Source organism: Scomber japonicus, chromosome 7 (assembly GCF_027409825.1).
Source record: "Scomber japonicus isolate fScoJap1 chromosome 7, fScoJap1.pri, whole genome shotgun sequence".
Lineage (NCBI taxonomy): Eukaryota > Metazoa > Chordata > Actinopteri > Scombriformes > Scombridae > Scomber > Scomber japonicus.
In genome coordinates, this window is record NC_070584.1 from 33,582,136 (window position 1) to 33,597,181 (window position 15,046).

Sequence of the window (15,046 nt, forward strand, 5' to 3'; positions counted from 1 at the left end):
AACCGATTGTTTGGCTGCCCATGTCGCCCCCATCAGAATCTGCCATTGGTGTCCAGTTGTCATAACTTCTACATGATCTGCAGGAGTTCTGATGTCTGAAGGAAGATGGATGTCAATAAACAAACGCTGTGGTTGAAGATTGTGCTCAATGGACTTGGCAGGGCGATGGAGCTTCTGGCCCAATCTGGTGTGGATGGCTGTCAAAACTACCCTCATTCAGCTGTGTGTGTGTGTGTGTGTGTGTGTGTGTGTGTGTGTGTGTGTGTGTGTGTGTGTGTGTGTGTGTGTGTGTGTGTGTGTGTGTGTGTGTGTGTGTGTGTGTGTGTGTGTGTGTGTGTGTGTGTGTGTGTGTGTTATAATTTTATGTGACTCTTTATTTCTTGCCTTAATACAAAGTACACGCTACAAAAAGTGATATAGGTATTAATAATAATCATAATAATTTACTGGGTTATGTGGTTGTATTAAAAGCAGGGAAACATAATATAAGACACATTAAAACATCTTTGTGTCACTGGTGTATCTATCTTTATCAGTATGAGGGATGTTTTTGATGCGTGACTTCTGCTATTCAAAGCTACTTAGTGATTGCCAGACTATGTGTGCACTGAATACAGACGACTCCTGTAGTTTATCACACTGTTAATTTTAATAATATAACAAAATACAACAAACAACTATGTGTGCATGGCTACATGGTCAAAAACTGTGTGTTCATCCTGGTTTCCAATCACCTCCACCTGTCTGTCTGGTGACCTCATCTATATGCTTTCCTGCACCTGTGCACCACCTAGTGTTCAAAAAGAGCATTACAACGAATACATAAATAATCCACACATACAGTTTATAATGGCTGCAACACATTTATACATCCAGGCATGCCTTTTGGGAAAAAAAGAGTATTTTTAAGTACATCTTTTGATCTTGTATTTTACTTGGGTATTCTTATTATTATTTTTTTTTTTACATTTTTATCCTAAATCTGGTGTTTCCTCACTGCAGATTCACGAGAGTTATGAGAGCTTTTCTTCAGTTCCTGTTTTAATTGATTCAGTTTTGTTTGTTTGTTTGTTTGTTTTTGACCAAGTAAAGCACTTTGCTTTATGCTATGATATATGTAAATTGCTACAAAAAAGTTAGATTGATTGATTTTACCCAAATTTATTGAAACATTTAAAACAAACAAACACACAAAAAACTCAAAAGAAAAAAAAAGAAAAAAGTAACACACAGACACACACACACAATATGTATATTGTTATATAAAGATTGTGAAAAAAAAAACATTTAAAAAAAATAATACATAGGGAATTTTAAAAAATAAATCAAAGTTCAAAAAGTAAATAATTTTACCCTACATGTTTTACAAGTTGTTTGGGTCTGTTGCAGTCCCGGACCGTTCAGAGCCATTATGGATTTTTTCGAGAGGGCAAAGTCCAAATAAAACACCAAGATCTAATTGTTTGTGAAGCTTGGAACACTTTTAAACTTTTTTGAAATGTTTTTGGACTAAATAAATAATTAACCTCCAATGAAATGACAGACTTTTAAATGTTCTAGTGCATGGGGTTATAATGACAAAACAGTCTTAAAATAGTCTAAAATGAAATGAATGAAGGGGTCTGAATCTGCAGGTCTCCGGGTCTGCAGACATACTCCCCCCTCCACCTGACACAGAGCCTGGTGCTGCATTAACACCTGAGGGAGGAAATGATCACTGGAGTCTATTCCCTGCAGAAAGCAACATTTAAGATGCACTTGAAAAATGTGAATCTGTCCTTTTAGACACACAAAGCTAGCTCCGTATGACCATTAAGTGCATCAGTGCCCAGGAGCCCTCCGTGATAGGAGAAAATAAATATACATATATTTTTGTCCACAGATAGACACACTCTCTTAAGCTAGATAATTATTGTTTCATGCAAGGAAAATCTAGTCTCGTGATTGTGACGATTGGTCAGCAGGCCACAAAAACGGTTGGTGTGGTTTCATCTAGTCTATAGGAAAAACCATTACTTAGCGGAAAATGGACTGTACCAGCTGTAACCAAAAGTCCAATGGGGAAGGCAAAAGTAAGAAAAGAGCAAGAGAAAGAAGGAGCTGCAATAAAAAATAAAACTCTGACTTTGCAAAGGAAAAGGCAAGAAAGAAGAACCTCTGATGGTAAGAATCATTATTCTGTTTGTGCATTTAGTAATAGTATTATCTGTTGTCATTGGGTGATCAGATAATTTAAAATATATAAATATTGTGGATGAATCTATTTATGCTGTATGTGAATGAAGGGGCTATATGGACTAGACGGACACATGAGGCAGTTGTGTTGAGAAACATTAAGGAGGATATCATAAAGGTCAAACAATAGTCATGTAACTGGGGATTGAAACTTTCAACTAGTGAGTCTTCTTATATTTACTTCAGTAGGTAGAGAAATATAGTTGAACTGGGTCTCCAAGTATATGGCCAACAGATGGGGGAGAGTAAAGATATTTAACACCTAAGAACATGACTAGATGAAAGATATAAATGTAAGACACATTGTGAAACTTTAAACTAAATGTAATTAATTTAATGAGTTATATCTGGATAATTGGGGAGCAGATATGGAGGTACTTAAAGGACATGAATAAGATCAAGAATTGACAATGGAAGTTTTATTTATGGGGCAGCAGCCAAGTCTCATGATACATTGATTCATGATATATGTCTTTATCGGATTATTATTATTATTATTATTATTATTATTATTATTATTATTATTATTGTTGTTGTTGTTGTTGTTGTTGTTGTTGTTGTTGTTATAGTATCTGAACTAATAACCATGATGAAAATGAAATTATATGCTATGAAAATGCAAAACACAATGTTTATCTTTATCAAATTAATTGAATTGTTTCTAAAAAATCAAATAGCTTTTAAATTCTTAAGTACTACAAACACAGAGAGGAGTAATATACTTCCTAATAAATACTGGACTGATTAATATGACTTATTAATTTATTCTCAGAATAATGTCATATGGACCCCGGTCTACATACAACATGCTGTACATTAGGTGGCGTATTTCAATACAAAGAAGTTTCAAAGTGCGCAGTTAGAGGAGGGAGGAGGAACAAACCGGTAGGAGCAGCTGAAGTGAAAGTATTCAGTCACGCTCCACTTTACAGTCTGTAGAGCAGAAGGAGGAAAACAACAAGTCTGACGCAGGTGAGTGTTAATATGAGGATTGCAAATAATGATTACTGTCAGTATTGATCCATCTGTTGATTATTTTTCTTAATAATTATTTAGTTGATTAAACTGAGTCAGAAAATTATTTCCTGTTTTTCATTTCCTGGTGTCTGTGTAATGCATCCTGCTGCGCTCTAAATAGAGAGAAGTCACATTTAAGAAGCACACAGATGTTTATCTGAAGTCTGTTTGATGGAGTTAAACCAGAGTTAAAGTTTATTTTTGTGAAGAACAGAAAACAAAAATGGTTGTAGTTAAAGTGGTTTAACCTGCTACACCACATAATGGAGATAGTTTTAAAAGATAAAACCTAAAAATGAAATGCGTCAGAGAGGAGAGATCCAGCTGCAGCCAGTCAACAAGCTCAGAGCAGGTGAGGCAGCCGGCCTGTTTCACGGGAGCAGGCACGTGCACACATAGGGCCCTAGGCAGGGACATGCACATGATTATAGAGGGGCAGGGGCTCAAAGGTAGAAAATGGCAGAGCAAAGTGCACGCCAATTTTTATTTTTTTTTGGTCCTTTACACAATATGGAAATTAATGTAAAATTAAAAAATAAAGTGCTAATAGTAAAGCTAACTACTTAGCTGTGTGTCCTTTGTAGGTGAAAGTGATGCAATTGCTCTTTCCTTTGTGTCAACAAATTATTGTCAACATGAGTTCATTCACATTATCATAGGCTTGGAAGACATGCAAAGCAATGAAACACTGGTTTATTATTAGGCTATTTAAAGTTTAAATACAGATGGTAATATTTCAAACACAGATAACCTACATCTTATATCCCCAGAATGCTGGACACACTGCACAAAAAACACAAAGCAAGTAGTTAGCTTTACTATTAGGACTTTATTTTTTAATTTTACATTAATTTTCATATTGGGTAAAGGACCACAAAAAAAAAAAAAAAATTGGTGTGCACTTTGCTCTGCCCTTTTCTACCTTTGAGCCCCTGCCCCTCTATAATCATGTGCAGGTCCCTGCACAGGAGATAGTGAGAGACAGGACAGAAAAAGAGGAAGAGAGAGCAAGCCTATAGATGAGAGGGGGAGGGGCACCCTGCCTGGAGCACAAGGGAGGGAGACATGGTCAGAGCAGCAAGTATCAGAGACTGATGTTAATTTTAGTGATCCTACATAACCAGTATCTGTTTTATGCATACATTTGAAAGATTGTTTGGTTGGGGGTTCTTCTGAGAATAAATTGTCCCAGACAGAGGAAAGACTGTCAGCTGGCCTATAAACTAATGAGAAGCTGCCAAATTGAGAGGCAGGACTGGATTTATTATAGTATGTGTGTGTGTGTGTGTCTCCAGTGTTACTGGTTTACCTCTCAGACCCCAGAAGATGGAGGAAGAGGAGGACGGAGCAGAGTCTGTAATATCCAGCCGTCTGTCTATGAAGAGTGACTGGTCTGATCATCATCCTCCTCTCTTCAGTAATGAACCTGGACCCTCAGACACAAAGTAAGAGAAACTGACCTGAAGATGATTCAGTGAGACAGTTTCATGAAGGTTGTAGTGTAGATATGAAGGAAAGAAATAATGAAGTAGCTTCCATTCAGCTGTAATCTACAACAGATCTTCATGTTCATGTTAACCAGAGACGGAGACAGAGACAGGGCTGCTATTGCTGTTTGATTTCCCAGTCAAAACTACACACACACACACACACACACACACACACACACACACACACACACACTCTCTAGTATAAAGAAGGGAGGAACAGACCGGTAAGCAGTAAAGGTGAAAGTCCACTCAGACATGATTTTATAATCATGACTTTATAATTAACTTGATATGACTGTTGGGTTTTAGGTCTGAGTCCATGAGTACACCAAGATTTCTGACTTGGTTTGCAGTTTTTAACAGGCTATTGTTGCCCAGGCAACAGCCCATTTGCCCTCTCTGGCTGAGTAGCCCCTCCAAAGGGGATTTTTTGTTAATATATTAATTTAGCTGCTGTAAAAATAAATTCTAGTAGCAGTTGCTGAAATTAGACCAAATTAATTCAAAACTATATAACCCAAACTTTTATTAACTTTTGATTGACATGCCTCTGTGTGATACAGATGGGAGGGGCCAAGAGCAGAGCCACTTAATCTGGTCTAAGGCAAGGAAACAATCAAACTTAGCTATCATGCTGTAGTGTGACACTGTTGCTGTGTGTGAAGCAGCTGAGTTTTGATGTTGTGGAAATGATTAATGATGGATGGATGATATAACCTGTGGGATGCTCTGTGAATAAACATCTCCCCATATACTTCTGATTGTAAAGCCATCTTGTCACATTTGCATCATCAATAGCTTGATCTTATATTATGCTCTCATTATACTGTCACTTAGCTAGCTTTAGCTTTAGCTTGCTGGATATATCAGGATAATCCTTTAACTCTGTTACAACCATCACATGAAGTGTGACTGCTGAATCATGTTAGATAAAAGATTGTTTGATCAGTGTTTTATAAAATATGAAGAATACAACATGTTTAATGGTGATTTCTGATTTTCTTTAATAACTACAGGTCTCATTTTTTTGCATACACATAAAATGTGTGTCAGCCGCACAATAAAAAAAAAAGAAGAAAGATGCACTTTACTTCATTTTGTAAACTGTGGGTCACAAAAGGAAAAGTCCAGCTTAAAGAAATGTATATATGAGGACTTTACAGCTCTCAAATGTAAAGTTGGGTCTAAAGTGACCCTGAATAGTGTGTAAGGGTTAAGATTCTTTCTAGTCTGAGGCAGGTGAGTGTTAATATGATTACTGTCATTATTGATCAATCTGTGGATTATTTTTCAGACTAATTGTTTAGTTGGTCAGAAGAATATAAAATCAGTCAACCAGGTCTTCAAAAGTGTTTTCCTGTTGTTCATTTCCTGGTTTCTGCGTCCTCACAGTGATGTAATGTTACTCACTGCTGCGCTCTAAATAGAGAGAAGTCACAGTTAAGAGTACTCACACTTCCTGCTGGTTCAGACAAAGAGAAAGAAGAACAAGTATGATGAGGGACATGAGACGAGTCCACAGGAGCTGACGGAGGCTGACAGGGAACTTCTTCTGAAGCTGGGGAGGCTGGCGTTTGAACAACTGGAGAAAGGAAACATCATGTTCTACCAAGAAGACCTGGAGCAGTGTGGTCTTGATGTCACAGAGGCCTCGGTGTTATCAGGAGTTTGTACACAGATCTTCAAAAGAGAGAGTGTGATCTTCCAGAAAACAGTCTACAGCTTTGTTCATCTGAGCATTCAGGAGTTTCTGGCTGCAGTCTACATGTACCACTGTTACACCAACAGGAACACAGAGGTACTGAAGGACTTCCTCGTAGAATCAAAACCAAAATCTTTCCTCAAGAAGATTTCAGCTCATTTCAGAAACAACAATAGCTGTGTCTCCGCCCTCAGAAATAACCCACCTGACAGTCATCATGATTTCACAACTCTGGATGACTTCCTGAAGAGAGCCATGGAGAAATCTCTCAGAAGTGAAAGTGGCCACCTGGACCTGTTTGTCCGCTTCCTTCATGGCCTCTCTCTGGAGTCCAACCAGAGTCTCTTAGGAGGCCTGCTGGGTCAGACAGACAACAGTCCAGAAACCATCCAGAGAGTCATCAACAACCTGAAGGAGATGAACAGGAAGGATATCTCTCCTGACAGAATCATCAACATCTTCCACTGTCTGATGGAGATGAACGACAGCTCAGTACATCAGGAGATCCAAGAGTTGCTGAAGTCAGGGAAAAGATCAAAGAAGGAACTCTCTCTGATCCAATGCTCAGCTCTGGCCTACATGCTGCAGATGTCAGAGGAGCCTCTGGATAAGTTTAACATGTTGAATTACAAAACATCAGAGGAGGGTTGACTGAGACTGATCCCAGTTGTTAGGAACTGCAGAAAGGCTCAGTAAGTCCAGATGTGATTAACTTTATAATCAGATTATAAATTTAATTCTTCTTAAAAAGCAAACAAGTTGAATCACACACTTCTAGAGATGATAAACCATGAATGACATTCCCATAAACAATGCACATCAGTCTGTGTCAATGTAAAGAATTGTTCAATAGATTAACCAATATGTTTTAAAATAATAAGTAAAGTGCTCTGACTACTCAGCGCTCTCTGAAGTGTAATGTCTGATAGCGTTAACAAAATAACATACACATGTATACTACACAAAAATAGGTATTTTCTGTTGTTCAGTCGACCTGAGCTGTTGGAACAATAAATAAAAGATAAATAATAATAATAATGGTTTATTTTTGTAGTTACCAGTTTTACTTTTACCATCATTAGGCTTCCATACTAACTACGTGCACTAGATTCCCCTGCTGCTCTCCTCCTCTCCTGCTGCTGACTGTGAGATCTGAGCAGGTAGAAGCTGATAGTTCACTAACTAGAACCAGGGAGCACACTGCAACAAGGTTAATGATCCACACAGTCACATTATATCATTGATATGATGCGCAAAAGCCATAGGAAACCCATCGTTTTTTGTGCGTGTGCATACGTGCGCAGGATGCAGCACACACTTTCTAGTTTTATGTAGTGTGAACTGCTCCTACACTTTAGAAGATTTAGGTGTGATTGGTGTAATAAGCAGCAACACACACTATCAGGGCGCTGTGCTTTCACACGCGCTGCATTGATAGTCACACACACACACACACACACACACATACGCGCACAGTCACTCTAGTGCGCGCTCTTGCTTGCTCGCTCAGAGATTGTGTCTCATTTGCGGCGTCAAGGAGCCACTATCATTATGCGGGAGACTCACAGGACGTCCAGGAGAGTTGGGTTGTCTGCTCCGACTTCAGTAGCTTATGAAGGGAGGGGCAGGTTGTGTTTTGAAGCCTACACCGAAGACAAAAACAAAGTTATATGGTTAACTAGCTGCTAGCAACTTCTAATGTAATGTGTAACATTCCCCCCTCTCTGCCTAATGTTTCCCGTCTATCTCTACTAACCTGTACAATAAAGGCATAAAAAGCCCTGGAAAATATACTTAAAAACCCCCCAAAAAACATAGTTAACGTCAGGTTACTTCAAGCACAGTCATTTTTGCAGCGGCACTGAGAAGGTAGTTCTGTAAGGTAATAAAATAAAACACTTGCAAAAAATAGAACCTCTAAAATAGAAAAAAAATCGATTCTGGGGAGAAAAATAGATTTTTAAAATCACCCCATAAAAAAATTGCGATATGTACATGAATCGATTTTCCCCCCACCCCTGCTGCATTAGCCTACCCATGATCCTCAGCATTGTGAGGAATAAAAAGAGAAAAATCTTCTGCTCATAGTTGTCTACAGCCTCTGCGGCTCGGATACACACTGAGGATAATAATAAGGCTGTGAAACAAGAGTTTATATCAGTGGGCATTTCCAGTGACGTCATGCGCTCGCATGCTGGGACAGGAAGTACGTCAATTCTTTTTCTTCATCACTCCACGAGCCAGACACACCAGCGACCCCACCAGTGTCTACATGGAAACTACATATTCATTCATGTAAATCTGGGTTTCATTATAATAAAGTATTGCTTTATAATTAGTCCCTATCGATTTGTTCACATCTCATAACGTTGCTGTGGTAGTTGCTAAGGACTCAACCCGGTATCTTTACTGTTTGCTCATGCATTTGATGTTTGCTCATCAAATGCATGAAGTAAATATAAAGTGTCCTCTTTCATGATAACATATGTTGTAATATATGTGTCATTACAGACTTTCTGACTGTAGACTCTCAGAGACTCACTGTGAAGTTTTGGCCTCAATTCTGAAGTCCAACCTTCATCTGACAGAACTGAACCTGAGTGGAAACAAGCTGTCTGATTCAGCAGTGAAGCGTCTGTCTGCTGGACTGGGGAGTCCAATCTGTAGACTGAAGACTCTGAGGTCAGTTCACTGACTGTAGATTAGCTAGTTTTTTTCTTTATATTCAATTCAAATTCTTCACTGAAGTTTCAAATGTTTGTTTTATAGGTTGTGGTTGAGGTTTTATTACAGCAGCATTTTATCACAACATATATCAGTATTTACAGTTATCAGTTATTATTACATGATATATAATCAGACATACAGGAAATACCTGATTTTACACAGCAGGATTTAAAATATATTTTTTTATCTGATTCTGAATTCCAATGTATTTATTCTATTTGTAACAACCTCTAAACAGTTATTACATGAATAAAATGCCTCAGAAAGCAAATATTTAAAGATGTTTTAAAAGATGATCTGAACCACTGATGTGAAGATCAAATGTTAATCAATATAATGAATGTCAAACTGTTTCATCATCAAATGTATGAAGTAAATATAAAGTGTCCTCTTTCATGATAACATATGTTGTAGTATATGTGTTATTACAGACTTTCTGACTGTGGACTCTCAGAGACTCACTGTGAAGTTTTGGCCTCAGCTCTGAAGTCCAGCCTCCATCTGACACATCTGGACCTGAGCTACAACGATCTGTCTGATTCAGCAATGAAGCGTCTGTCTGCTGGACTGGGGAGTCCAATCTGTAGACTGGAGACTCTGAGGTCAGTTCACTGACTGTAGCTTTACTTTTTTCCCCTATATATTAAATTCAAATTCTTCAGTGAAGTTTCAAATGTTTGGTTCATAATTGTCAGGATTGGTTGAACACAAATCTGTAGAATTTAAATGTTTTCAGGAATTTAAAATCCACAATCTTGTTGTGAGTAAAAATGACTTCCAGAGTTGAAACTAATATGAGGCTTCAGCAGTCTGAGTTCCACATATCAAGTAAGTATGTTTGTGTTTCTTTAGTGTTTCCTTGCTGAGCTGCAGTGGAGGGATCCAAACTCAAAGAGGGAATTTAGTTCTAAATATTCTGAAACTATTAGCTTCAACTGAACCTATTATACAAACACACACACACACACACACACACACACACAAACACACACACACACACACACACGCACACGCACACGCACACACACACACACACACACACACACACACACACACACACACACACACAAAACATGCCATAACATATTTAATGATGTACAGGTGTAATATTGTCAGGTCATGAGTTTCATTAGTGTTTGTGAACAGTCAGTAAATGTAGCTGCTTATGGATGTGAACCTGACAGCAGCAGGTAGCAAAGAGAGATGATCTTTATCAACTGGAACTGTTCACTGAGCTGAACTGAGTCAAAATATCCTGCAGTCACATTCAAAATATTGGACAGTAAAAGTGTTTTTCTAATCAAGATGTCCTCATGTTAACTTTGTGGAGACAGACATGGGATCAGATCACACACACACACTTGTGCACATTATGGAAGCCTCAATGTAACTCCATTTTCTCTCCTTCATCTGCAAGATTAAAGCAAAACAAAGATTAAAAGTCTGCAGGTCTGAGAGAGAGTGATGAGAATGATTGTTTCATTCAAGCACAGTGAGACAGCATCAGCTGAACTGGGAGTGTTCTGGTAGCTTACTGGTCTGTGCTTTGATTCTGGTGGTGGACCTTTGTTGCATGTCATTCTCTGTCTCTCTCTCCTCTAGTTTCCTGTTTATCTCTCAACTGTCCTTTAAAGGAATAAAATGCCTCAGAAACAAAGATTTAAAAATATAAAAACAGAAGATCTGAACCACTGATGTGAAGATCAAATGTTCATCAATATAATGAATGTCAAACTGTTTCATCATCAAATGCATGAAGTAAATATAAAGTGTCCTCTTTCATGATAACATATGTTGTAATATATGTGTCATTACAGACTTTCTCACTGTGGACTCTCAGAGACTCACTGTGAAGTTTTGGCCTCAGCTCTGAAGTCCAGCCTTCATCTGATAGATCTGGACCTGAGTAACAACAAGCTGTCTGATTCAGCAGTGAAGCGTCTGTCTGCTGGACTGGGGAGTCCAATCTGTAGACTGAAGACTCTGAGGTCAGTTCACTGACTGTAGCTTTGCTAGTTTTTTCCTATATATTAAATTCAAATTCTTCAGTGAAGTTTCAAATGTTAGGTTCATAATTTTCAGGATTGGTTGAACACAAATCTGTAGAATTTAAATGTTTACAGTAAATTAAAATCCACAGTCTTGTTGTGAGTAAAAATGACTTCCAGAGTTTAAACTAATATGAGGCTTCAGCAGTCTGAGTTCCACATATCAAGTAAGTATGTTTGTGTTTCTTCAGTGTTTCCTTGCTGAGCTGCAGTGGAGGGATCCAAACACACACACACACACACACACACACACACACACACACACTAGGGGTGCAACGGTACAGGTAACCCACGGTTCGGTCCGTACCTTGGTTTTTGGGCCACGGTTTCGGTACGTGTTTTTTTCTCCCAAAATGATCTCTTTATTTTACTTGTCAACAAAAACTACATTTCACAGTAAACAATTACAGTATCACTGGTGTACTGAATAATAGAACACTTTCCTTTCAAGTTAACAGTTACCAAACACAACACTTTCAATGCTAAACTGCCTCTTATGCCTTGACTACTTGTATACGCTATACAGTATAAAATATTTATAGAAAATTAAACTGGGTTGGGGAAGGGGGGGGGGGCGTGATCAGTGTCGGCCTGGTGGAGGTGCGGGGGGGGGGTGTAGTAAACTGCAACACACAGCTATAAGGACGTTGTGCTCTCATACGCTGCATTGATGTCACACAAATACACACACACGTACAGTCAATCAATCAATCAATCAATCTTTATTTGTATAGCGCCAAATCACAACAGAGTTATCTCAAGGCACTTTCCACATAGAGCAGGTTCTAAACCAAACTCTTCAGGTTTTAACTTTAAAGAGACCCAACATTCCCACATGAGACACAGTGGAGAGAAAAAACTCCCTTTTAACAGGAAGAACCCTCAGAACCAGACTCAGAGTGGGAGAACATCTGCCTCAACCGGTTGGAGTAGAGAGGAGAGAAAGGAAGGATAGAGGAAGGAGAGAGAGGAAGAGGAGAGAGAGGAAGGATAGAGGAGGAAACACAATGAAAATCAACAATGACGCTAGAAGGTCCAGGACTGGAATCCGTCATCTGGACGTCTCCAGGCCCAGATTACCTGTGAGACCAGAAAGCACAGACAACTCTGGGAAAGAAGTTTAGCTTATTGATGCATTAATAGAACATGAATGTTAATGGATATAGATGGATGGATAGAGAGAGGGAGGGAGAAGGAGAGAGGGGCTCACTGCATCATGGGGGTCCCCCGGCAATCTAAGCCTATGGCAGCATAAGTTAAGAGCTCAAAGAGCCCTAACTATAAGCTTTATCAAAAAGGAAAGTTTTAAGCCTACTCTTAAATGTAGGGAGGGTGTCTGCCCCCCGGACCAAATCTGGAAGATGGTTCCACAGGAGAGGAGCCTGATAGCTGAAGGCTCTGCCTCCCGTTCCACTTTTAGAGATACTAGGAACCACAAGTAGACCTGCATGCTGGGAGCGCAGTCTTCTAGTAGGTACATAAGGTACAGTGTTGGGGTAGTTACTCAAAAAAAGTAATTCATTACTAGTTACTAGTTACTTCTGTAAATTGTAATGAGATTACTTTACTAGTTACTGGATTTGAAAAGTAACTTCACTACTTATTACTTTACTTTCCCATTTCCGTGTAGATACATGGAAAAACATCACTTAGTCTGCCCACATAGTGTTTATTGTATACAAAATGGCATGTAAAACCATATGAAAGAAAACTATCCCTGTCTTCACAAAGAAACATGCCTCACTGTAAAAGCCACAAACAACAGCTTAAAAGGAGGCTATGGTGGGGTCAATGAACACACAAGTTTCAAAACACAGGCGTCAATGAAAGTGGTCAAAGAAAAATATCAACATAAAGGTCACTTTATCCCATAAAATAAAACAGAAATGCACTTAAGCCCATAAAAAGGAAACAGAAAATGCAGGGTCGCGGGTATTTTATCTAATATGTTTCTAAACCTGGGCGATTCAATGGTCGACAGGGGAAGCATGTCTTCTACAATGAACCCTGCAACTAGCCTGTTAATTTCTTTTTGTGTTACCTGCTGCGCTCCAAGACTTGACAAAAGCTTAGCTTGTTTAGGCGGGGTCAGCTGCTCAGTGACTCCTTCAAATGACCGACGAGCAGGATCTTTGGCCACAAGTTTTGTATTGCCATGCTGCGCTGACAAATGCTTAGACAGGTTGCTCATTGACATGGCAGCAGTTGAAAAACACTTGTCGCCAGGGCATAGAGTGCATTTCACACGGATATTTTTGTCTTTTCGAGAAATAAACTGGAAGTAATGTGCATATCGTCACTGGCCAAAACCCCTATCTCCTTCTCCGGCGTCTCCATCTCCATCTCCAATTCCCTGCTTCTCACCGGCAGCGACGTCACTCAAATCAAATCGATCTCCATGACAACAGTGCACTGCCCAGGCAAGCACACACACAAGCAACGCGCATGCACACACGCCACTTAACAGATCAGAACTTTACACACAGGCAAACAAGGCAGGGTAACGCAGAAAAGCACGTTACTATAGTCTAGTAAAGTAGTATAGTTACCGATATTTTTAGTGTAATGCGTTACTTTACTTAGTTACCCTAAAAAGTAATATCGTTACTGTAATCCATTACTTTGTAACTCGTTACCCCCAACACTGATAAGGTACTATCAGTTCTTTAAGATATGATGGAGCCTGACCATTAAGAGCTTTGAAGGTGAGGAGGAGGATTTTGAATCCTATTCTGAATTTTACAGGAAGCCAATGCAGTGAAGCCAAGATGGGAGTAATATGATCTCTCTTTCTAGTTTTTGTCAGAACACGAGCAGCTGCATTCTGGACCAGCTGGAGAGTCTTTAGAGACTTGTTAGGACAGCCTGATAATAATGAATTACAGTAGTCCAGCCTAGAAGTAACAAATGCATGGACTAGTTTTTCAGCATCATTTTGAGACAGGATATGTCTAATCTTTGCAATATTACGCAGATGAAAGAAGGCAGTCCTTGAAATGTGTTTTATGTGGGAATTAAAGGACAGATCCTGATCAAATATAACTCCTAGGTTCCTTACAGTGGTGCTGGAGGCCAGAGTAATGCCATCCAGAGTAATTATGTCATCAGATAATGAATTTCTGAGGTGTTTAGGGCCAAGCACAATAACTTCAGTTTTTTCTGAATTTAGTAACAGGAAGTTGCAGGTCATCCAGACCTTTATGTCCTTAATGCATGTTTGTAGTTTAGATAATTGGTTAGTTTCATTTGGCTTTATTGAGAGATATAATTGAGTATCATCTCTCATGAGTATTATCACTCACTAGCGTGCACTCTTGCTTGTTCGATCCAGATTCCGGGAGATTGTAGCTCATTTGCAGGCGTCAAGGAGCCGCTATCAATATACGAGAGACTCCTGCATGTATTCAACGGAGAAACCAAAATTAACCCACACCAGAGATTTGAATGAAGCCGGTGCTTCTTCAAACTTTTCTCTGTCAACTCCTCTGCTAGTGCTCTCATACCTCTTTGTTTTCTTGTTTCCACTTCTGTGTGTGAGCTGCACCTTGAACCTGCTCCAGTTACAGTGTGAGAGGGGTTGAGTGGGTGTAGGCACAACAGTGATTGGACATTAACTTGTGGGGAGGGCTTTTCACCTGCCTGGACACACACACACACACACACACACACACACACACAGGCCTGTAAAGCATCAATGCAAAATGATTTGCAAATCCGAAAATCCACGGTCGATAAGGTCGTATTGTTCCGTGCAGAGCGGACGGAACTGTTCAATATTTTACCGAGTACCGTTGCATCCCTAACACACACACACACAGACATACTCA

General features: G+C 39.2%; 1 long non-coding RNA gene across 1 annotated transcript; it reads left to right on the top strand.

Moving 5' to 3' along the window:
- Nucleotides 1–3,125: 3,125 nt before the first annotated feature.
- On the top strand, nucleotides 3,126–9,687 carry LOC128362078 (uncharacterized). The gene is made up of 3 exons (XR_008321610.1): nucleotides 3,126–3,207; nucleotides 4,548–4,697; nucleotides 9,603–9,687. It is a non-coding gene; the product is annotated as an uncharacterized LOC128362078 (long non-coding RNA).
- Nucleotides 9,688–15,046: the final 5,359 nt, after the last annotated feature.